The 23,533-nt window shown below is 43.8% G+C and overlaps 2 long non-coding RNA genes across 7 annotated transcripts in view; one reads left to right on the top strand and one right to left on the bottom strand.

The window, feature by feature from the left end:
• Positions 1-23,533, bottom strand: part of LOC135097445 (uncharacterized) — a 73,949-nt gene that overhangs the window by 28,335 nt on the left and 22,081 nt on the right. For both annotated transcript variants that reach the window (XR_010265715.1, XR_010265716.1), the window contains exon 2: positions 16,454-16,809. This is a non-coding gene — a long non-coding RNA (uncharacterized LOC135097445). The remainder of the gene's footprint in view (positions 1-16,453; positions 16,810-23,533) is intronic.
• Positions 13,789-23,533, top strand: part of LOC135097444 (uncharacterized) — a 40,930-nt gene continuing 31,185 nt past the window's right edge. For 3 of the 5 annotated variants that reach the window (XR_010265714.1, XR_010265709.1, XR_010265710.1), the window contains exon 1: positions 13,789-13,936. This is a non-coding gene — a long non-coding RNA (uncharacterized LOC135097444). The remainder of the gene's footprint in view (positions 13,937-23,533) is intronic. The other 2 variants (XR_010265711.1, XR_010265712.1) reach the window with 2 other exon arrangements.

The raw sequence follows: 23,533 nt of genomic DNA, 5'->3' as shown, positions 1-23,533 counted from the left end.
GGGCCGCTTAGAGTGAAGTCAAGGTAGTTTTGGTATTAAGAAAGTCGCCCAGCCATCTAGAGACCTGCTGTGTACGCGCACGTGTATAAACTACGAGGATGAAACCATATCCCTAACTCAGCAGTGGAATACCTGTTGCACCTGTCCAGGAATCTGAGGATTACGTATCCAGGTCAAGACAGGCAGCGTACAGCGTCCCTACACCTATCCGTCTTCCACCACGCTGATCCTGTACATGGTGTATGTAATATTCTGCATCACGAGACCTCGCTCCACTCTCTCACATGAGTAATGATACAAAGACACGGAAGATGCGGGTGACTGCCTTCCTTGAGTAGACAAACACATGGTCGGATACTACATCACTGTTGTTTTAATTCTTAACCTTAACTCCTTCATTTATATCCACGGAGGGACAGTTACACGTACATTTACTAACTTCTCATGTCTTAGAATCGCGTGTCTCGAAAGAATGCTTATTTCCAAATGTCAAGAAGGTAAATGTTGACAGTTTTGATTTTTTTTTATATAACCTGGATGACTAAGGCAACTCAAGCACGTTAGAATGAGGTCAATGAGGTTTGTTGCAACTTACAGAGAGAGAGAGAGAGAGAGAGAGAGAGAGAGAGAGAGAGAGAGAGAGAGAGAGAGAGAGAGAGAGAGAGAGAGAGAGAGTGTGTGTGTGTGTGTGTGTGTGTTATTCCCACGCTTCCCTGCAAATTGATACTAGCGAACACAACAGACCTATCAATTATTATTCATTAGCGTGTGTCCTTCGACTGATGTCCCTTCCTCAGAAAACACCACACAAATTACTGCAAACACCTCACACAGCTCGCAGGGATGGGGGACCTTCCAATTGACCTCAGCTGCTAATACAATACATCTTCTTTATTCCTATGGCTTGTTTACATCGCATATTTGGACAGCTGGGACGTGTAATGTGGAGATAACAGACTTGCAGGAAAGACTTTTACTAATGGCTCTTGAAAATGTGTGTTTAAGTTTCACTCCATCCACGTACTTTAAAAATGCCACCTCGTGTGTGTTTCTTTGGGGGTATGCTGAGAGAGACACATTAAAACACACACACACACTTGCACCAAAGCCTTTTACTAATGTCTCTTGAGTGTGTGTGAGAATTTTTTTTCATCTACGCCTGCTAATTGAAGATGCCACCTCGTATATGCTTCCTCTTCTGTGTGGTGAGGGATACACACACACACACACACACACACACACACACACACACACACACACACACACACACACACACACACACACACACACACACACACACACACAAAGTACACTAAAAACGTATTTCATTAACTACATCGCATCTTACATAGTGGCGGGAGGGAATTTATAATGGCCACGTACAAATTCCTTTTAAATAAACTCGCGGAATGTGCTATGAAGGACGGAGAGAGACGGGAGGAGGCAGCAGGAGGAAAGCATCTCATCTCCTCCCTTCCCTTCTCCGCGCCTAGCCAAGGGTGCTCACCGCCTCCACTGAGAGAGAAGACGTCAAGAGCAGAATCTCTCTCTCTCTCTCTCTCTCTCTCTCTCTCTCTCTCTCTCTCTCTCTCTCTCTCTCTCTCTCTCTCTCTGCTAACTCAAACAGCCTCGCCTGCCGCTTCAAAACTTGCCAGCCACGAGCTACCACAGCGGTGAACAAATACAAGAACAAGCGACTGAATAATTAAACACTTGAGGCTGTAACCTACAGACACACAGCCACTCTCGTCCTCTCGATCATGAGCCTCGTGAAGACCTTCGTGCTGACAATTCCCCGGGGGATTTTTGGACTTGCCTACGATGTGTCTCCTTTACAGATACACACACACACACACACACACACACACATACACACACACACACGGGTCCTGTTCCACCGCCCATATGTTTTTGTTGTAAAGTTTCTCGTTACTTTTACGGGATCTTTCTTCTTTCATATCAGGACAGAGTATACAGCATCTACGAAGTGCCTGATTGAAGTTTGTGGTTCATTTTTCGTTTTCTTTTTTCTTTTCTTTTCTTTTTTTTTTCTTCTTCTTCTTGTGTTGTTTTATGGGTGAAGGATGCCAGCTAAGGACACAAAAATGGGAAGAAAACTCGCTAATTGGCAGCTCAGAGAAATGGAAAAAAATAAATGAATAAATAACTAAAAGAAAATATAATTAAAATGATCAATTTAGATACGGAAGCGCTTGTACAAAGACTTCCATACACGCAAGAATACAGTATATAATTCTGTGCCCGTGTAACCCCCCCAAATAACCTTTAAAAAATAAAAAATGAAAAAAAAATAGAACATGCTTTTCATTATACCTCGCTGATACTCGGCATAAAATCAGTCAAAAAAAAAAAAATCTTAAAACAAAAATAAATAAACCACATTTTCATCATATCTCACTCACAATCAGCACGGCATCGAAAAACAGGAAGGAAAATAAAGGAAGGTTCACGGAAAATGAGACGGGAGGCAGCAGGTGACGGCCCACTGGCGCAGGTGGTCTCCAATACACGATTGGGTCAAAGAGAGGCGAAAATAATGACTCATAACCGTCAATCTATCGCACGCTAACGCTGACTTTGCATATTTTAGACTCTCTCAATAACAAAGCAATTATTTTGTATATACTTGTCAGAAAAGCTTTTATAACTACCTGAGATGGCACGAGAGAGAAAGTTTAGTGCCGTAAGGGCGTCAAAACACCAAAGGTAAACTAACAAACGAAATTAAGGTCGATTTATACTCAGGTTTACAAGAAGGTATTAATTAAGTGGCCCTTTCCAGAATCTACTTCAATAAAAAAAAAAAAATTAAGTTATCTTTATATATACTTGACAGAAAAAGCGCAGATCTGGACTGGTACGAAATAAGCTTGGTACTGTAAGAAAGTCAAAACACCTAAACACAACTAACAAACCAAAATGAGACCAATTGTTACTCAGTTTTGTGTAGAAATATCAGTTAAGTAGCCTTTCCCTGTTCTTTTTCCAGCTATCTTTGTGTTTTTATTCTCTTGGCCAGCCTCCACTCGACATAAGAAGAGAAATGGAGAAAACAAAAAGTGTGACAGCAGAGGGCCGAGCAATGCTGCCTCAGCGGTCCTCACACTCCACTCGACCACCAAACGCCGTCGCCACTGAGGTCATAAGGAAGGCGGAACTTCAGACGAGGAGATCAATAAACTTCTGGTGAAACCATCAGCCCCTTCACCCGCCGCGCTGCTTTACGAGGCACGAGAGCCTTATGCACAAAGCCCAGAATTATAAGTTCCATTTTTCAGAGTCTATCGTGCTACGTGGCTCGGACCCGATCGAGTGGAATTTAACAAAAGAAAAAAAACTCCTTTACCTAACCTGTATGGGGTGAGCGACCAGGCGTGCCATCGTGTAGAGGCATTGTGCAAGCCACGGGAGGCTGGATAGGTTGTATATTACAGCTGTATTTAGAAACGTTTTGCTCTCTCTCTCTCATCTCTCTCTCTCTCTCTCTCCACGATTAACTTTTTGATTCATGCTTTTGACTGCGGGAGCAAATGAATTCGATAACGTTAAAGCTCCTCACAACAGTAATCCCCACATAGACAGTGTGCCAAGTAAAGTCCAGCGCAAATAATGTTAAACATACACACTGCAGCCAAGAAACACAATAGCTTGACTCAAAGCGCACACGACGTTCCCTTACTGGCTAAAACGAGTCTTGAATTTACGATGGGGTTGACAGACGGACGACCCCCGCAAATACTCCGAAGCTGGCCACAGAACGCAACTGTCGTGACGCCGCACCATCGCCCGCCGCTCGCTGGGACTTCAATGTATGCAATGTAGTTATATCCATCAGAGCGTTTCGGCTTTCACGGCAGACAAAGCCAATCTAATTCCTGGTTTCTCCGTGTATTACTGTCAGTTGGGTCCTCTCCTGCTGTGTCTCCTCGCCTTCTTTCCAAGTAAAGTATTCATGAGTCAAATTGTCTGCTCTCATGGAATATGCACGAGTATTGTACATGTTTGTATTTCTGGGTTAAACATTCACTTCCTTTCAACTAGGCGCCTGCGTACACACACACACACACACACACACACACTTGCAACTCTAACTTGACATTTTTTTTAGATCCGGCATGTGGGAGGGTATTTCTGTTGATGAGTATGTCACAAACTTCAGATTCTTAACATTTAACGATCCTTTTTTCATGTACCCCGTCATGCCAAGTCTCCATAAATCAAGGCAGGAGTCTTCGCTTCTGGCACAAGACGACAACACAGCGCCGGTGTTCGTCACTCTCACTTAATCATCGCACAACACTGGACATGCGTGATCGTATATACTTCCAGATGATGTGTGGCGCCGTTACTCAAGCGACGCGTTACTCTGCCCGCCACCCACTCGACTGTTGAATGTTATGGATCTCAATTGAGTGTTTTTGTCATTTCACGAATACACAGTGGCTTGATGTTTTATTTCTTTGGTTTGTTTTACTACTAATAATTTGTACTAATAATTATAATGTGAAAAAAAAAAATCCTCAGGCAGCATTCTCCGACATCAAGGCTTTGTTGTGAATAATCTCTGCAGACAAAAAATGAAGAATTGCTAGGGAGTCTATACAGTGCCAGTTATAACAGCGTAACCTTCACAAACCAAACTGAATATGTATTCTCTTCTCTTTTTTTTTTTTTCATCCTTCTGGAACAGTTGGAAAGAAAAACTGTCCCCTTTTCTTAATTTTCCTTTTAAAAACCGAGAACTCGAGACAAATTTTTGACTGGGAGAGAGAGAGAGAGAGAGAGAGAGAGAGAGAGAGAGAGAGAGAGAGAGAGTCAAATCATAACGTACCTTCACTAACATAGCACGGGACGGAGTGAAATGAAGGACTGTCCCTCACCAACCGACTTGAGAGCGAACCCGAAGAACTAGCGGCGAGTGTTGACAATGGAACAGAGATAATGGACTCAATACTGCGGAAGGCAACGTGAAGCTGTTCGTGGAAGTATGGTAGAGATACGGTACAATACTCTATTTCACACTATTTATTCTTCAAATGGATGAAAGTCACCTCCTTCTTGGAAATTGAGTTGACAGACCATTCTGCTACTGCTGCTGTTGCTGCTATTATTGCTACTACTACTACTACTACTACTACTACTACTACTACTACTACTATTACTACTACGGCAGCCACCTCACGACCCCTCCCTTTCTTCCTTCTTCAGGTTCCTTCCTTCTTTGCTTCCCTTCATACTGCTGTTGTTGCTGCTACTACTGCTACTACTACTACTACTACTACTACTACTACTACTACTACTACTACTACTACTACTACTACTACTACTACTGCAGCCATCACTTAACCCTTCTCTTTCTTCCTTCCTTCAATTCCTCAACTCTCTCCCTCTTTTCTTCCTTCCTTCCTTCCTTCCTTCCTTCCTTCCTTCTCTTGCTTCCCTCCTTATTTTCTTTTTTTTTTCCTTTCTTCCCTCCTTCCTTTTCCAACTTATTCCGCCCTAACTTTGTATGTCCTATTCCATTTCCTCTCTCTCTCTCTCTCTCTCTCTCTCTCTCTCTCTCTCTCTCTCTCTCTCTCTCTCTCTCTCTCTCCGTATCTCCAATCTCCAGTCCTCTTTCACGTCCTCTTAACTTTTCTTCTTCTATTTTCTATATGCGTGAGTTTTTCCCTCCTTTCATCTCCTTTTTTTTTTCTTTTCTACAGCCTCCAGTGAACTCTCTCTCTCTCTCTCTCTCTCTCTCTCTCTCTCTCTCTCTCTCTCTCTCTCTCTCTCTCTCTCTGAACATATGTTAAGGACCAACACTACAAGAAGGAAAGTTGAAGGAAAGTGAGAAAGAACGAACGAAAAAAGAAAAGAAAGTCAATGAGAAAGGTAAGAGAAAAAGAAGAAAAAGCAGAGGAGGAGAAGGAGGAGGAGGAGGAGGAGGAGAAGGAACAGAAAAAGTGGTGTTCAGTTCCATCAGGGATACTAATATATTTCCTCACTGTAATTTTCTCATTACGATTCTTTTTCCTTTTCTTCTCGATATTTCTGACTTCACTTTCCCAGACAGCAATCATCATAAGAACATAAGAGCATAAGAAAATAAAGGAAGCTGCAAGAAGTAATCAGACCTACACGTGGCAGTCACTGTGCAAAACGTATCTATTTCCACCCATCATCCCCATGCATGAATCTGCCCTATCTTCTGTCAAAGCTCCTTAATGACTCAGCACAAACAGCCTGATTAAAGAGACCCTCCCATTCATCTACCACTCCTTTCGAGAACTGATTCCTTCCTATGTATTTTTTTTTTTTTCTTTTTAATCCAACTTTTCTAGCCTGTTCTCTCCTGATTACTGATCCCGAAAATTTTACTTAAGTCACCCTCGTTTTACCACTTGAACAGCAATCATAATAGTAGTAATAATATGATAGTTTTCCAAAGGTCATGTACTTACATACACACACGTTAACCTAGACCAGACACACACACACACACACACACACACACACACACACACAATTGCGCTCGTTTCTCACATACGAAATTAGTGATGATGAAAGTTCAGGTTGCTCGGCGTCGCCTGTCTCTGAGCAAAATTCCACTCTGGAAGACCCATCGACAAAACTTAAGACAGGCGGGAGGAAGAAATGTTTGGAGGAACACGACTATAAATTGGAGGACGAGGGCAAGAGAGGAAGAGAAAACGGCATTACGAGTAAGGAAGAGTGGTCTGGGGTGGGAGGGAATGGGGAGAGAAGAGGATGGGGACGAGGAGGTTGAGGGAGCACGAGAGAAAGAGAGAAACAGAAGAGGGATGAGGAAAAGAGGAGAAGAGAGGACAGACGGAATGCATGAAGGCAGTTGAGTACAAAAAAATATCCTCCCCCTAAAAAAAATTTTACGTGAAGTTAGCAAAGAAATTATGATAGAAATGTAAGAGGCAACGAATTTGAGAAGTGAGGATACGATGATAGCGAGGCAAAAAAGCGAGACGAGATAATAAGTAGTAATGAAAATGTGATAATGAAGACAGTAGTGTACGGTGGAGAAGCGAAAAATATAAGACATATTGAACGAAGGGGATGAGGAAGACGACGACGATGACGAAGAAAAAAAAAAAAAAAAGACGAGGGAGACAAGAAAGAGGACGAGAATGAGAAGAACAAAGACAAGGAAGACGAGGAGAAGAACACGAAAAGCAAGGAGGAAAAAGACGACGACAACAACAAGAAAGAAGAACACGAAGGGAAAGAGAACAAGGACAAGGACGAGAAAAACGAGAACGACAAGAAGACAACCAGAGAAACAAGAATGAGGAAAAGGAGGAAGAAGAGGAGAACACGAACTTATACACGTAAAAAAAGAAAAAAAAAAGAAAAACAACTTGACGAGACTTGCAGTGGTACAGGAGGCGTTATTTGCTGTACATACAGGAGAGAAAAAAAATATTAATTCTTTCCACTGTTCTGTTCTTGTACCACCACCTAGCGAGGATGAAAGAGGAGGAGGATAGTGAGAACGGAGGGGGAGGAGAGAAAGAGGAGATAAGGATGGAGAAACAGGAGGAAGAGATAGAGATAGAGGAGGATGAGGTATGGAGAAAAGGGAAGAAAAGTAGGAGAGGACAAAAAGGAAGAGGAGATTGAGGCAGAGGAGTAAAGAAAGAGGAGGAAGAGAAAGAAGAGGATGAAGAGAAAGAAGAAGAGGAGGAACGCAACGGAAGAATAATAATTAACAAGTGGTATTTATTCTATTGATAAAGGCAGAGAGAGAGAGAGAGAGAGAGAGAGAGAGAGAGAGAGAGAGAGAGAGAGAGAGAGAGAGAGAGAGAGAGAGAGAGAGAGAGAGAGAGAGAGAGAGAGTCAGCCATCAATTGTACATATATATCCATAACTTCATTCCCCTCTAAGGATCAAAACCTTCCTTAACTTTCACTACTTATCTCCCAGCTAAGTCGCCGCGGGAACTGACTAATCTTGTGCTTTCATTTCCTTTCCTGTCCGCTCTGCCTTCCCTTTTGCTGTTCCGGCCTGTCACTAAGCCGTGTGCGTGTGTGTGTGTGTGTGTGTGTGTGTGTGTGTGTGTGTGTGTGTGTGTGTGTGTGTGTGTGTGTGTGTGTGTGTTCATAATGGCAATGCAATCTTTTATCTCCTCTTGGTCTTCCCCTGAGTTTGTGAGATCTTACGTCACTCTCAAAGGCAGGTTTTCTTTTTATTTATTTTTTATTTATTTTTTTCTTTTTTTGCAATCTTGTTTGTTGCGTGAGGTGTTCCTGTGTTTGTGTCTTGTTGATTATCTTTTTTTTTCTTTCGAGTTTTTTTTTCAATTTCTGCAAGTGGAATGGGGTGTTTTCTTTTCTTGTTCTTCGTCTTCTTTTACTTTTTTTTCTTTTTTTGCTTCTTTTTTCTTTTCTTTTTCTTCTTCTCCTTTCTCTTCTTCTTTTTATTCTTATTCTTATTCTCCTCCTCCTTCTCCTCCTCCTTCTTTTTTCTTCTTCTTTTTTTTTCTTCTTATTCTTCTTCTTTTTCCTCTCTCACCCATTTTTCTAGCCTAAGCCAGCCTCCCTGAGAAGCATCAGGTGAGATGTGCGTCTCAGCCTAGCGGTCCCTTCACGAACAAAATACCTCCACGCTTACTACGTATATTTGTAAACTTGGAAAATAAGCTGAAACAAAAAGATGAAAAAAACAAACTTTCGGACAGTTTAATTTTCTTAATGTCTCTAATTTTTTTTTTTTTATAATTCTTTAATATTTATTTTTCATATTTATGAATTAGCATGACAGTGGCATTCTTGCAGCCCGCTGGTACAAAATAAACGAGATAAACATTTTACTTTTTTTCAGAGTTTAACGAACACGACACCTAATTCATACTTAATTATATTTCTGCTTTTATAATATATGCATGTATGAGAGAGAGAGAGAGAGAGAGAGAGAGAGAGAGAGAGAGAGAGAGAGAGAGAGAGAGGAGAGAGAGAGAGAGAGAGAGAGAGAGAGAGAGAGAGAGAGAATGAGAGATATATATAAGAATAAATATATAAACACCACTGAGGCGACACAGGTAAGGAGGGTGTGGTGGTGGTGGTGGTAGTGGCGAGGCAAGGCCGGGGCTCGGGAAGTGACGAGTGAGGGATGGAGGAGGCTTGACGCACGCCAGGGATTTGCAGACTTTCTCTAAAAAGTTTCTCCTCCTCGCGGCGCAGATAATGCCACCACGCACCCCACACTCTCCTGACGGCGCGCCTGAAGGAAGCAGAAGGCAAAGCAGGAAATAGAGGACGCGGAAAAGGATGCTGCTACATACGTGCGGAACATTTTGATAATAATGATACTATTACGCTGTTTATCACTAAGGCAGTTACACAGGGGACTTAGGTGGAGAGGTGGAATTCAGAGAGATATAAAAACCATCACTAAAATCATCAAAACCTTCTATAATATCGAGTACAACCGCTAAACAATCACTAAAACCACTTCCACTGGAGCCATTGAAGATGTTGTTGTTAAGATTAGGCGCTTAGATTGTTTGAGGACACAGTCTTTTGCAGTCTCCTCGTTCCCTTCCTTACAACCCTCGACCTTAAACCTCCGTGACCCTTTTGTTGTTTGGTTTCCACGTTCGTAAGTAACATCAGTGTTCGATCTCAGCTAGCACGAACAAAGGTATTACACATTAATGCACTTATAAAAATTTAATTCATGTCCACGGTAAATGTTTGACCTTCATATTGACTTGTGATAAAATAAATATAACCTGTGTGTGTGTGTGTGTGTGTGTGTGTGTGTGTGTGTGTGTGTGTGTGTGTAGTAATGTATATATTTGCCAGGTTCACTTCCATCCCGCAAGGCACACACAAAAGGATATACTAACTTTACAATAGTCCCTCCATCCCACAAGTCACTATTAGAAAACGCTTAAATCTTTAGGAGTAACAAAACTATTTACATGTATATGTGTGTGTGTGTGTGTGTGTGTGTGTGAGGATTGGAGGGCAGGCAGCGGCGAGGACTGGTATCGATGACAGTCCTATCAATCAGTATTTACACAAGTACAGCGGCATCACTCATCTCTGGAACTCTGACATGCAACACAAACCTCACCCTCTGAGTTTTCATTTACCTGATCCTTGTCGTTTTTCTCTTCCTGCGCTGCCACCACCACCACCACCACCACCACCACCACCACCACCACCACTACTACTACTACTGCTATAACGTTACTCCTACCTACCCTCTCCCCGAAGCAAAGACCAGACGGTATTTGTAATCATGATAAGGCTCCTCAGTATTGTAGCGCCGCTCATACCGCGATGCTCTTGTGTTTTTAGATGACGGATGTATTGGGTATCTGATTTTTGCTGTTGTTGTTGTTGCTGTTGTTGTTGGTGGTAGTGGTGGTGGTGGTGGTGGTGGTATTGTCATCATCAATATCATTACTGGTGAAAGCTTTGCATGACAGCGAGGGATGGTCCGGCTTGTCTCCGAAACTTTCGACGAGAGAGAAGACAAAGCCATTTAGATATTACCATTACGTAATGAAGGTGAGGTCTATGAATAATTATGGAGATATCTTATTAAGCAAAGTAGATAGAAATGAAGCCTGATGCTATGAGACCTTTTTTTTTTTCATTTTCGCGTGAATGAAAAAAATAATCAAAAAAGTTGCTTCATTTACTGTATTGCCGCACTCCTACGTGAATTGATTTAATTAATATTGCTTTTGAAAAATAATAAGTAATCATAATAGAATATTGTGAGACCCTCGCATATACGACAGGAAAACAATGAGGGACAAGATTACTGCCATTCATCTCCTTCTCTCGTGTGTATCGTTCCTTCTGCACTCAGGTAAATACTCTCTCTCTCTCTCTCTCTCTCTCTCTCTCTCTCTCTCTCTCTCTTACACAATCCCTGTGGCCACGTCCGTAATCACACCTTCCCTTTCTGTGCAATATACTTCCCCCGCCTCGCCAGGCTTGAATGAAGGCGCACACACACACACACACACACACACACACACACACACACACACACACACACATTTAATATATTGCAGCCTATCACGTCACTGCTTCTCCCTTAGTCCCCTTCCTACCTCAACTGTCCCATGCACATCCTCATCATCGTCTATCACTGCTACTGCTACTACTACGACTACGACTACTACTATTACTACTACTACTATTCCTACTTTACCTATATAGAAGACATGTTTGCAGAAAAAATGGATGAGAAATAGCAGAGTAAAAATTGCATACTGTTGCCTTGACACTAGCGAGCCTTCCCTCTCCCCCTCTCCTCAGGGACACACACACACACACACACACACACACCCACACACACACGCCACTTTTCCACCATGCTCATCGCTACACCCTCAGCACCACAGCCGTCACACCTCCACGTTCATCCTACTACTACTACTACCACTACTACTACTACTACTACTACTATTTCTACTACTACTACTACTACCACTACTACTGCACACTTTCCTCAGACCTCAGCCAGCCCTTCCCCTCTGTGAGCCAGACACAAGTGGTGCAGTGTGCATTTTCTTTTCTACTGATGATATCCTTACTATATCGCTAGAATCATATAAACAGTCTTGAAAAACCATTGACTTCGTTTTAAGTTGAAATCTACATTCATCTGTGTGTTTTCTACGATCTTTCATTACTCTTGGATGATGTTAATATTTCATAATGAGGCAATGTTGACATGGCGCGGATTTTTCATGGAAAGAGCGAACACAAAGCTACATAGTTTCCATTAAAGCATACAAGCTGTACAAAACAAAGGTACAGTTTCTGCCCGAGAGCGATTATTAAACTTCTCATTCCAACTTACACTGGCAAATATTTGTTGAATACATATTTTTCGGAGGAGAATTACGCAAGGAAGGAAAATCAAATACATTTCATTTATTATTAAGGCAACGTATATCCTGTTTCATCACACACGACCTAATGCTTCCCCTCTCGTTTCCTTCACCGCCCTTCATCTCTTCACTTTTCGCCTCACATTAGGTGTACGCCAAACACCACTCTTCACTCATACCAACACACACACACACACACACACACACACTCTCTCTCTCTCTCTCTCTCTCTCTCTCTCTCTCTCTCTCTCTCTCTCTCTCAATTTCTTTTTTTCTTTTTTCTTTTTCTAATTCTTGAAATATCACAAAGTTTTCATTTAATAGGAAGTTATCATGAAAGTTTAACCTCTCTCTCTCTCTCTCTCTCTCTCTCTCTCTCTCTCTCTCTCTCTCTCTCTCTCTCTCTCGATTTTTTTTCTTTTTCTTCTTCTAATTCTTGAAATATCACAAAGTTTTCATTTGATAGGAAGTTATCATGAAAGTTTAACGAAAGACAAAAAAAAAAAAAAAAAAAAAACCGCACCTTGAATTAGGGTTAAAAATGCAATGGTGAGCGAACATGGCTTGCGTGACGTCACCTGGAGCCATTGGTTGCAAGTTTAGCCATTACTATTGCATGGGAGCCTGTCATTACCTCACCGACAATGCTTTCCCACAAGGCTTCCTTTAACTGTTTGGCAGCTAACGACAGTATGACGCTTGCTACCTTATTACTACTACTACTACTACTACTGCTACTATTACTATCATTATTAGCCTCTCTCCTTCCCACCCACATGTCAAGAAACACTTACAAAATCGTATCAAAAACATGAAAACAGCTTAAAAATAATATATTGTTTGTGTAATGGACTTGTTGGATATCACGACCACAAAACATTCCTAACACTCCCTTAAAATGCCTCACCAACATTTGTCATTGCAATAAAAAAGAAAGGTTATTTTGCTCTCAGTGGTCAGAACGCTCAATGCAGAGAGAGAGAGAGAGAGAGAGAGAGAGAGAGAGAGAGAGAGAGAGAGAGAGAGAGAGAGAGAGAGAGAGAGAGATAGCAAAAGAATATTATGAAGGAGAGATGTGAAGGGTAGATGGAAGCCCTGAGTAGGCAGGGATAGGGAGTGACGGGATTATGAACGAGTTAGGCAAGTTGGAGCAGGTTGTACAATTGCAAAGATCACACTCAATGTCATGATGAAATGTGACACTATTTTTGTGTGCTAGCGTGATTCTAGTACTCACCAGTGCATGACGCTTCGTCTATCCCTGAACACTGGTACACTCTCCCCTTCGTCAGGATCACGGCACGTCAACACTTCGAGCAAGAAAACACAAGAATACTTTGCGCAATCTGCTACGCACAGCAGCCTCTTCCCGCCATCGGCGTACGATAATATTAAATGTCATTCATAATCATTCGTCTTTTCACATTTATATATCATGAAATTGTGTTTTCTTTTTCTCTTCTTTTTAACAAAACAATAAGAAGAATATAGCTGAAAGATCCATAAGAAAAACAAGAAAAAAAGGAAATGAGATTGCTAATGGAGGATCATCTCGACATTTTGAACATTTTCTTGGCTTGTCAATACAGTATGAAGGTAAAATCAAAATGAGACTGATTAGGAAAATAAAAGGAAAAAATAAATGCACAAAAAAAACATAATGCAAACAAAATTATGTAATAGGAATGGATTGGTAACTTATAGCAAATGCTCGTTTAGCCTAATCAGTAAAACAATTAGTGTGGGTCACTAATATGGTCTTTATTTACAATTTATATGTAATATTTTCATCACAAAAAATATTTGTATTCATATTCAGCAAAAAAATAGTCAATCATCACTGTTTAGAGAAAAATATACATATATATAGATAGATATAACAGAGAGCGGCTAGCTGCCTTGCGGTTGCCAGTTTGTGTTTTAAGGTTTGTGAGAGGTACGTGTCTACGTATTCGTGTCGTCAGTGGACAGTGACATATATTGAAGACCACGGGAGTTAGGAAGCTAGCAGTGGGTGTAAGTGACGAGGCGTTGAGCAGCTCGGTGAGTACTGAACAGGGAAGCTTAATTGGTACAGAGTATGCATTTGTTCCAAGTGTTGTGTTCAAAGTTAACTAGGTGTCCCCTTGTTTCCTTGTCACCTGTGCTCATAATAGCATGTTGTGTTCCTAGCTGTCGTGCGAACTGCGGATGCTCAAAGGAGTGTTGATAAACATATATGTGCGCTGCTGAAGACTTAGTTGAATGATTAGCCACAAATAGCGATGAAACAGATTATGTAAACCAGTACTTCACAAACTTTTTTTTTTTTTTCGTCTTTTCCCCTTTCAACCAGTTCACCTGTTAGGATTTCCTCCTTCATAGAGTGAAAAGGAAATGTAAAAACTCGTACAAAGTCATTACTAAAGGCAATCCTAGCATAAATTTTGATTTGTATTTATATATAGTACTTCAACAAAACTTAACAACCATATTATGAGTTTTTTTTTTTTTTCTGTCGGCCAATAGCTGGTAGTTTTTATTTCCCTCAATAGATTTTCCCCCTAAAATCCTAAAATTTCCCCCAGGTTGGAAAATAGTGCTGTAAAGTATTAACAACAGTCCGGCTTTTGTTCGTAAACAAAGAGCAGACAGCTTCGAACACGCACACACGCAGATGTGTACACAGAGGATAGACTTTGGAACAAGTGCAGTGGTGGTGGTGGTGGTGGTGGTGGTGCAAGAGACGAATTCCACGCTCTTGTCTCACTGTAAAGGGGAAATTGTGGCACTGCGTGATATGTATGCAGTGTTCAAAAGTATTATACTTAATAAGCCATTTCGTTTTGAATATGTTTATTTCATACTGCATGTATTTTTGCATAATTTCATAAATTTTGATGGAGATGCATTGCTTACTTATTCATAAAGTCTGAGTGGATTCAATCAACTCAGTTCAATTCATTCTACACACACACACACACACACACACACACCAGTCAGCGTGGGCTGGTACACTAAGCAGGGTGGATGCTAACGTGCAATGCAATTTCGTGGGTCCAGGGCGAATACTGGTTAGCACGTTAGTCAGATTGAGCTAAATAGTGCAGCTGTTTTTATAAGATTACAGACTGGAACTGCAAAGTGGTTGGAGGTGACAGGTGAAGAGATGTGGGACGGGGACAGGTGTGGGCAGCTGGCTTTGAGAGGATACAGGAGATTAAGGAATGCAAATCATGAGATGAAATATCCGTCGGTGTGAGTGGAAAAGGTAGGAAGCCGCTTTATTGATTAACTGAGACACGGCAGGAAGACAGGTTAAAGTATTAAGTCGCGGGAGGAATCACTCTTGACAGAAAGCACTACGAGTATATTAAAACTATAGGCTCAACTCATGATGCTAAGTCACTTCGCGCCTCCATCAAAGTGCAGTTTTGATCAGCATTGTTTCGTCATTACTGGGCGGAGGTGGGCGAAGACTGTAATCCATGTCTGTGCTGAGTGAAAGCCCCGCCCACACTCAATTTGGTCCTGTCACCTGTCACCTCTCTCTCTCCATTACTTGCTTTGTATACTGAGTTGTTGCAGGGAAGCCAAAACGTAGGTAGTGTTCTGTCACACAAAATATATGTATCTAAGACCTACATCAGTCAGAGGAACCAGAACAACGCGGCACAAAATCATTTCATTAAACTTGAGAGGCCAAACCAGATTTTAAAATTAAAACTTTTTTTTTTTTTTTTCGTTCAGGTAGTTCCAATTCCTAATCATGTATAAGTTATATTTTTAATAAACATTATTAACTGAGTGTAACAAGCATGGCGAAGCGTTCCCGCGGTGTTATTATTACTGGAACTGTTCCAGGCCAATGTACGGCTCGTTGTGCGCCACCATTTGCTGTCTCATTTGTAGATATGAATTTGTTGTCTGTAATATCTTATTATTTACTGTGCAGCAACCTCTGGCAACTTGTTAACTGTGTATATATGAAACACTCATTATGATACTTACTTATTATTAGGTTTAGGGGAAGCATAGTTACTAGTGAAATGTATACGTATTAAAAGTTTGTGTGTGTGTGTGTGTGTGTGTGTGTGTGTGTTTCAGCACTCAGTGAGATAACAAGACCTTTCCTGCATCGTGGGGTATATTCATCAGTCCAAAGGATCATTCAGCAGACACCGACTGACCCACAGGAAAACTGGCTTATAAAAAGCATCGCCGCTTGCATAATACAGATAATTAAGTAACATTTTAGCTTGTTAGTATAAAGGTGGCACAAGTGAGGAGGGATAGTGGGAGCTAATGACTTTGGAAAACAGAAAAAAAAGATGAAAAAGCAAGATATTGATTGCAGTGGATGCGGGTGGCTGTCGTGGGCACCACATCCCGCAATTTCATCCCAGTGGTATTGCAGTACAGTTTGCTCTGAAGCAATATTTGCACCAAGTAAAAACTAAAGGTGCTGCGTAAAGGTGACGAAGTTCCCAAAAGTAACTCAATGTAGAATAGTTTCACTTAGAAGAATCTGTGGTTTTCTGGCTGAACAGCCATTATTTAGAAATGTAAAGTTATACTTACATTTCACGTTGACTCTTGCGACGGCCGCTTGTGTCCACGCCGCCAGCAGCAGCCAGGGTGCTAGTCCGCCCAGCCCAGGTAGACTTGGCAGACCGTCCGTTGCCGCCCGTCTGCATGCTGCCACCAAAGCCGTCATGGCTTTCCTGCACGCCTTGTAAGGCACCACCTCCAACACCGCCGCCGCCGCCACCCGCCGGCACTAGTCACTGACTGCTGCTGCCACACACCACACACCCACCTTTGGCCGCCCTTACTAATGCCCGGCGTGTTCAGTGTTCAGGGCGGGAAATGTCAAACCGCGGCATAAACTTTTCTGTTTCACCACACCAGTTCTTGTGTTTCCAAGCTTACGACAACTGAGTGAGTGTATGGCTGAGTGAAAGAGACGTCACAAAGTTCTCACCTGCCTGTTTGCTCTTCCCTGACCTCCTCCTCACTCTCGCTCTCTCTGCTTCTCCCCAGCTACCGTCCATATCTCCCTCAGTAGTCACAAGCACTCATCCCTGAAGCACCTCTCCCTCTCCCTGTCCCTGCCGTCCCTGTGCCTTGCCCTCCTCACTGCAGGGCACTCGTTTCCCTCCTCATCCCTTGTCACAGCAGCGTTAAAGAGAAAGGCGAGTCTCTCTCTCTCTCTCTCTCTCTCTCTCTCTCTCTCTCTCTCTCTCTCTCTCTCTCTCTCTCTCTCTCTCTCTCTCTCTCTCTCTCTCTCTCTCTCTCTCTCTCGTACCCCCGGGCCTCATCGTTACCGTTCACCTTTGCCTTGCACTTGATCCGGTTTACCATCCAACTCTAATTCATTTTTATTCTATTATTTTTTTCAGCTTCTCTTCCCCATCCATCTCTTCCGTATCTATTAACCTCACCCTCCCTTCCGGTGAGGCCCACAGCAATGATCTACAGTGCATCTCTCTTATCACCAACGAGGATTAGTCCTAAGACCTTCCTGTTTTCTCACGCTCACTGTTTATTTTATATTGTTAGGAAGGTATATCTGCATGTGTATATATGTATTACTCTTGTGCGTGTGTATGTGTGGTGTGTTACGTGATATATCCTCCCTTAAGCCTTGTATGTGTGTGGTGCTATCAGTGTGTGTGTGTGTGTGTGTGTGTGTGTGTCAGTGTGTCGTGGCCATCACCACCAGTATTAATACATCCCCGAGCCTTGCACAGCACAGCACAGCACAGCACAGCACAGCACGGCAATGCCAACAACATTGAGGGTCTTGTGCACAACCTGGAAGAAAAAACAGAGAGGGGAATTAATTAAAAAAAAAAAAAGTAAAGCGTGATTCTTCATTTGGCATGATAAAACAACATTGAAAAGGAATTCTGAAAACTTACTGAAGGAAATGGGGAGTAAAGTGTTATCCCTGTTAGTGTATGTGTGTGTGTGTGTGTGTTCAGGAATTGAAGCATAGCAGGAGATTGATTGAAATTTTATTGTGTGTTGTGTGCTATGCGAGTATTTGGGGGATGGGGGAAGGTGGTGGTGGTGGTGGTGGTGGTGGTTGTGATGGAGCACTTCCTAGTCGACACCGCCGTGCTCTTTGTTATAATACATATATAAATCTCTATAGTATTGAATGTACCTATGTATGCAGCTTAAGTGCGTCTTTATGTACACGTGTCGGCTATTGATTCAATGATTCTTTACTAATTTATTCAATCTTTTTCCTCGAATTATCGCCAGAAAACAAAGGTGTAAATTTCACCTTCCGGTTTCTGTCACTCCCTCTGCCACAGTGAATGTCACACACACACACACACACACACACACACACACACACACAAACACACACACACACACACACTGTCGTCAGAGAGAGAGAGAGAGAGAGAGAGAGAGAGAGAGAGAGAGAGAGAGAGAGAGAGAGAGAGAGAGAGAGAGAGAGAGAGAGAGAGAGAGAGGTGACTTTTTTTTACTTTTTTTTTTCTTGAGTACAACAAAAACTCATGTGGATTTTACAAGTGGTTCAGTAAGTCAGTTAGTTGAGAGTGGTGTTGCTTTGGCGTGTTTCTTGCTAACAGCTATTCTCATACAGCAGGAGGATAATGTAAAAATTATGCACATTACAGAAGCAAATAGCGGCATATGCTTTAGTGAATCTGCATAAAAGTCGCGTTGTAGTCTCTTATGAGCGGAGGGAAATCGTGAAAGAGAAGCATGACGTGCCGCTCTTTTTAGCAGCTAGGCAACAAAGCAGTGTAGCAGACACCGGCGCTTTGCTAGCACGGACCTGCGCTGCTGACAGAGAGAGACCAGCGAGAACTTAATTACAAGTAGCTTTCGGCTGCTCAGCTCGGCCTGCGACACACACCCACACGCAGGAAGGTGGGGGGGGTTCTGCTATAAAGAGGGAAGGGTCTGGGATGAACATGTATCTGTAGTAAATTTTGGTCATCGAGGCGTATTATTGTGTTTTACCCTTGATGAGGATCCATTTTGCCTGCCGGGGAGTGTGAACGCGGGGGGGCGGGTGTCGGGGTGACGCGGGAGGTTGTATGGCATGGGGTGGGGGTTGTTTGATGTCTGGAGTTAAGGGTGCTCACTTCCACTCGTTACAACTCTCCCGTAACCCCTCGACTTCCGAATACGACGAGGCTTGCCGTTAAATGTCGTAACACTGCGATGCTTTACAGTAAGTGCACAGTGGGCGTGCTATAAAGTTAGTCAGCTCCAGCCTAAAAGCCAAGTATACGATGTTTGGATGTACAGGGGCACGCTGTCCACTACTCGTAATCGCCGCTGCAGACACAGGCAAAAGTTTATTCTTGGTGTGCATCCAAAGGTCTGGGTTACAAACGCTGGCGTGCGTATGCCGCGGTATAGTTTTTACGCCTGTTGTTTGATGTGTCAGGCGCCAGATGAATGGTAAAGGCGGGTAATCGAGGCAAGAGCGTTCAGGCATCGCTACTGGTTCACCAGTTTTTTTTTTTTTTTTCTCATGTCGCTGTGCCGTTTAAGACTATCTACAAACTACCCATCCGCGTGCACTCTTGCACTCCGTGTGAAGCACACACTACACATTCAGTGCAGCAATTCAACTAAACGATGTACATGGGCCTCCATCTCTCTCTTCCACACACACACACACACACACACACACACACACACACACACACACACACACACGGCCAGACTGACACACTTGACGCCTGCGAGTGATGTGCTACACAGGGTTGGCGTGTGGGTTGTGTAGTGGTCGCCTCAAGCGCCAACCTGCTCACTTTTCATCAGGTGTTTTCATTACGTGGATGGCTTGTGTGGCTGGTGAAGGAGCGAACTGTCGCGGACCTGTCAGCCAGTGAATGACTCTCACGGCACTCAAGAGGCGGTAAATGTGGTTCCCTTCTCGGCAGTGGAGGGACGAGTGTTCCCTCATTCCGCCAACTGTAGCAGTGGTACATTGCACTGTGTGTCCTGGAGTACGCTGAGGATGCCTCATTCTAAGTATTGATATAAATGTCTTTTGTCTTCAAGTGGTCAAATGAAATTTTGTCTTAAACTGTTGTACAGCCATTAATTATAAGAGCAATAACCGGTGTCGGGGAAGCGTCAGGGAGTTAGTTCTCCCTCTGCCGTGACCCACGCGTTCACTTTGTCGCTGTCGGATGACAGGCGACACCCGCTCTGGAGTACATCCTTTCTTTTCTCATCATTCCTGGTGTATCCTCTCACATCCCTACTTAAAATTACTAAACCACAGCCCTGCAGACTTCACCTCATAGGCTGCAGCTTACGTTATGCCAAGCGGTGGTCATTCACACGTCAGACTGGTCACGTGAGCCATGTCATGGATGAGTGTGGCCTTCCCCTTCTTCTCTACAAATAGTCAAGTAGCTACAGTTGTTTCCCGGGCGATGCAAACGTTAACAAAGCGCCATCAATCGTGTAGGCAATTATTTCATTTCTTTTTTTCACACATCATGCATGACTCAACTTTTTCAAGAGGCTAATGACTCGCACCGCCGTCTGGTGTCTGGTGAGCGGAGGCCACCCGTCTTGTGCTCAGCTTGGCACCGGACTCCCTCGCTGTAAAGCTGATGTCCCCGTCCAGTGTAACCCTTGCCTCTAAGCGGAGTGTCGTAAATGTCAGCTGAGGCTTTGTAATGATTACAGCTCGCTAGTTGGCTTGCTGCAAGAGTTACTGTGCAGTACACACTGGCAGCAGTAGCAATTCTTGCAGTGTCGCTATCGAACGTGCTATAGAGGAACAATTAGCCAGTGGCTCCGGGCAGTGGCTGCAACGTGCGGCCTTCACTCCGATGCTTGTCCCTCACCACAACGGAGTGGCGTTGAAGATGAATTTGCTAATAGCTCTGATTTCAGTGGTGCGTGCAGCCTCCTTGGATATAGGAATTGGTTATGACTCTGCGCCTAAGTAGTGCACACTACAGGAAGAACACCTCAGCCATGCTCTCGCCAAGCTACGCCCAACTTGCCTGCTGTATCACAGCGCATCGCTCCCAAGCGCTGTGGCACGCTTATCTATATACCTGTTGCTTTCTTAAGCTCTTGAAAATAAACTTACTAATAACTGGAGATGAAAAAGCAAATAATTCCATCATCAAGCAATACAGAATAACCAGAAGTGCAAATTTTCTGTCTATTTAATGGGCGTGAATCACACTGAGTTGAAACTAATAAAAGATGCATGGAGAGGCGCACGCAGAGTGACAAGTCCGGGAAGATGCAATAAAGTGCAGAGATGAGGCCAGGAGATTTTATGAACTAAGCTGGCACACACACACATACACACACACACACATACACACACACACACACACACACACACAAACACACCACACACACACACACACACACACACACACACACACACACACACACACACACACACACACACACACAGCAGCAGCAGCGGCAGCAGCAGCAGCAGCAAACACCCCACAGCCTATGTTTACACCACACACTCCGTCGCTTTCTCGTCCCTTCATTCACTCTTATTTCCTTCCCCTTGTCATAATTCTTCTTCCTCCCGCCTCTTACATCCTCCTGTCCCTCTCAGCCACTCACTTCATTCCTCCCGTCCGGTTGCATTCTGCCACGCCAAAAGAGGTTTTCACGTTCATTCTCCTCCCCTTCCTCGCACTACTCTTTTCCCAATATCCTCCTTCCCTAACTCTCCTCACCACACACGTGCCCTCCATCCCTGCCTCTCCATCTCTCCCCTCCTCACCCCCTCACTCTCACTCCCTCGCCTCCTCACTCAGGCCCCGCTACACTGCAACAACGATAAATATTCACGTTCTCTTCCCATCCTCTCCTCACATGCACTTCGTTCTTTCCGCTCCCTATCATCCGCCTCTCTCTCTCTATCTCTCTCTCTCTCTCTCTCTCTCTCTCTCTCTCTCTCTCTCTCTCTCTCCTCTCTCTCTCTCTCTCTCTCTCTCTCTCTCTCTCTCTCCCATCCTTTCCTTCCTTCACAACCCCTAAAATTTTCGCCACCCCACCCCGAGCCATACCGCCTCGCGCCTCCCCGCCTCGCCCAGCGCCGCCACGCCCCGCCTCACTCATTTGTCATAACTTTTATCATCGTCGGTAGAGTTCACGGTCAGTCTTAGGAAGGATTAGAGGGACGCGCCCGCCTAACACGACACTGGACCTTGCTGGACGTTGTGATGTCCGCGGTGATGCAGTGGTGATGGTGGTGGTGGTGGTGGGGGTGGTAGTAATGAGCGGGTTGGAAAGACAGTAAGACAGACATCCCTGAAATAGTGAACAGCGGCCTGTGTGTGGTGAACTGGGGTTTGCCTGTAACGCGGTCATGTTGAGTGCTTGAAGACCATGCGTAGCTTACCGGTGGAGGAAGCAGGAGGAGGATGAGTATAGCAAACATGCCCACGCTTTCCATTACTACTTGAAGTCACGTGTAGTGTGTGAGTTTGTGGGTGCACGGGAGAAGAAGGAAGGTTGCCAGGGATTGGGGGAATGGTGGGCAGAATGAGGTTAGCTTTTGTGGGGGGCTGGGGAAGAATCTGATGGAATCTGGACTGGTGGAAGAGGTGCGGGATGATGGGGTGAGTGAAGGCTGAAGAGGGAAGGAGGAAGGGACTGGTGGTGGATTGGGGAGAAGCAGAAGGAGAAGAAACAGAAAGAGGCGGTGATGTGTTTGTGATGGCGGTTCACGTTGCCAAAAACGAGGCTGGCTTGTGTTCTTTCCTTCTTTCATGAACATTTTCTTTCTTTCTTTTAACCTATCTTCGTTGCTTTCTTCTCCTTCCTCCTCCTCCTCCTCCTCCTCCTCCTCCTTCTCCTCCTCCTTCTCCTCCTCCTCACAAGGGAGGCACCTGCAACACGATGAGACAGTTACAGCAGCACATCCAGTCAGGTTAGTACGTTTCTCAGTAATGCAGAAAGCTTGAAGTAATCTCTCTCTCTCTCTCTCTCTCTCTCTCTCTCTCTCTCTCTCTCTCTCTCTCTCTCTCTCTCTCTCTGTGTGTCTCTCTCTCTCTCTCTCTGTGTGTGTGTGTGTGTGTTTGTGTGTGTGTGTGTGTGTGTGTGTGTGTGTGTATGTGTCTGTGTGTGTGTGTGTAGCGTCGCACCAGCTGACTACTCCCACGCCTTCCATCCTGAGCGCACACATTTCCGGCATTGCTTCATTCCTCCGCCTTCCTCCCGTCCCCCGCCATTTTCCTTTTTTTTTAAGGTTATGTTGTTCTTTTCTCCTTTGTTCATTGTACCCTCCCGCTCCAGATAACTTGTTCCAGACACGAGCTCTGTGTGTGTCCCTCCCTACTGCTTTTTTTTTTTTTGCTTCTGGTGACCTGGATCTGGTCCTTGTTGAGTCTGCAGTGATGCGTCGTGTTATTTTGAGTGTTTGTCGTCCCTAATTAGCCTCTTTAACAAGCGAGATAAGGAGCATTTAGCTTCTGATGAGTGAACACCCTCTAGACATGCGCACGCACGCACACACACACACACACACACACACACACACTCCCAAGTGGAGGATAATCTGTGTGTGATTCTTCACGATAAAGTCTTAGATCTATTTGATAGTTAATGAAGACGATGTTTGCACACTGCTCGACGTAGCGAGGCGAGACGCCCTGGCGA

Source organism: Scylla paramamosain, unplaced genomic scaffold, assembly GCF_035594125.1.
Source record: "Scylla paramamosain isolate STU-SP2022 unplaced genomic scaffold, ASM3559412v1 Contig20, whole genome shotgun sequence".
Taxonomy (NCBI): domain Eukaryota; kingdom Metazoa; phylum Arthropoda; class Malacostraca; order Decapoda; family Portunidae; genus Scylla; species Scylla paramamosain.
The sequence above is the reverse complement of the archived record's forward strand: the minus strand, read 5'-3'. Positions and strand labels throughout refer to the sequence as shown.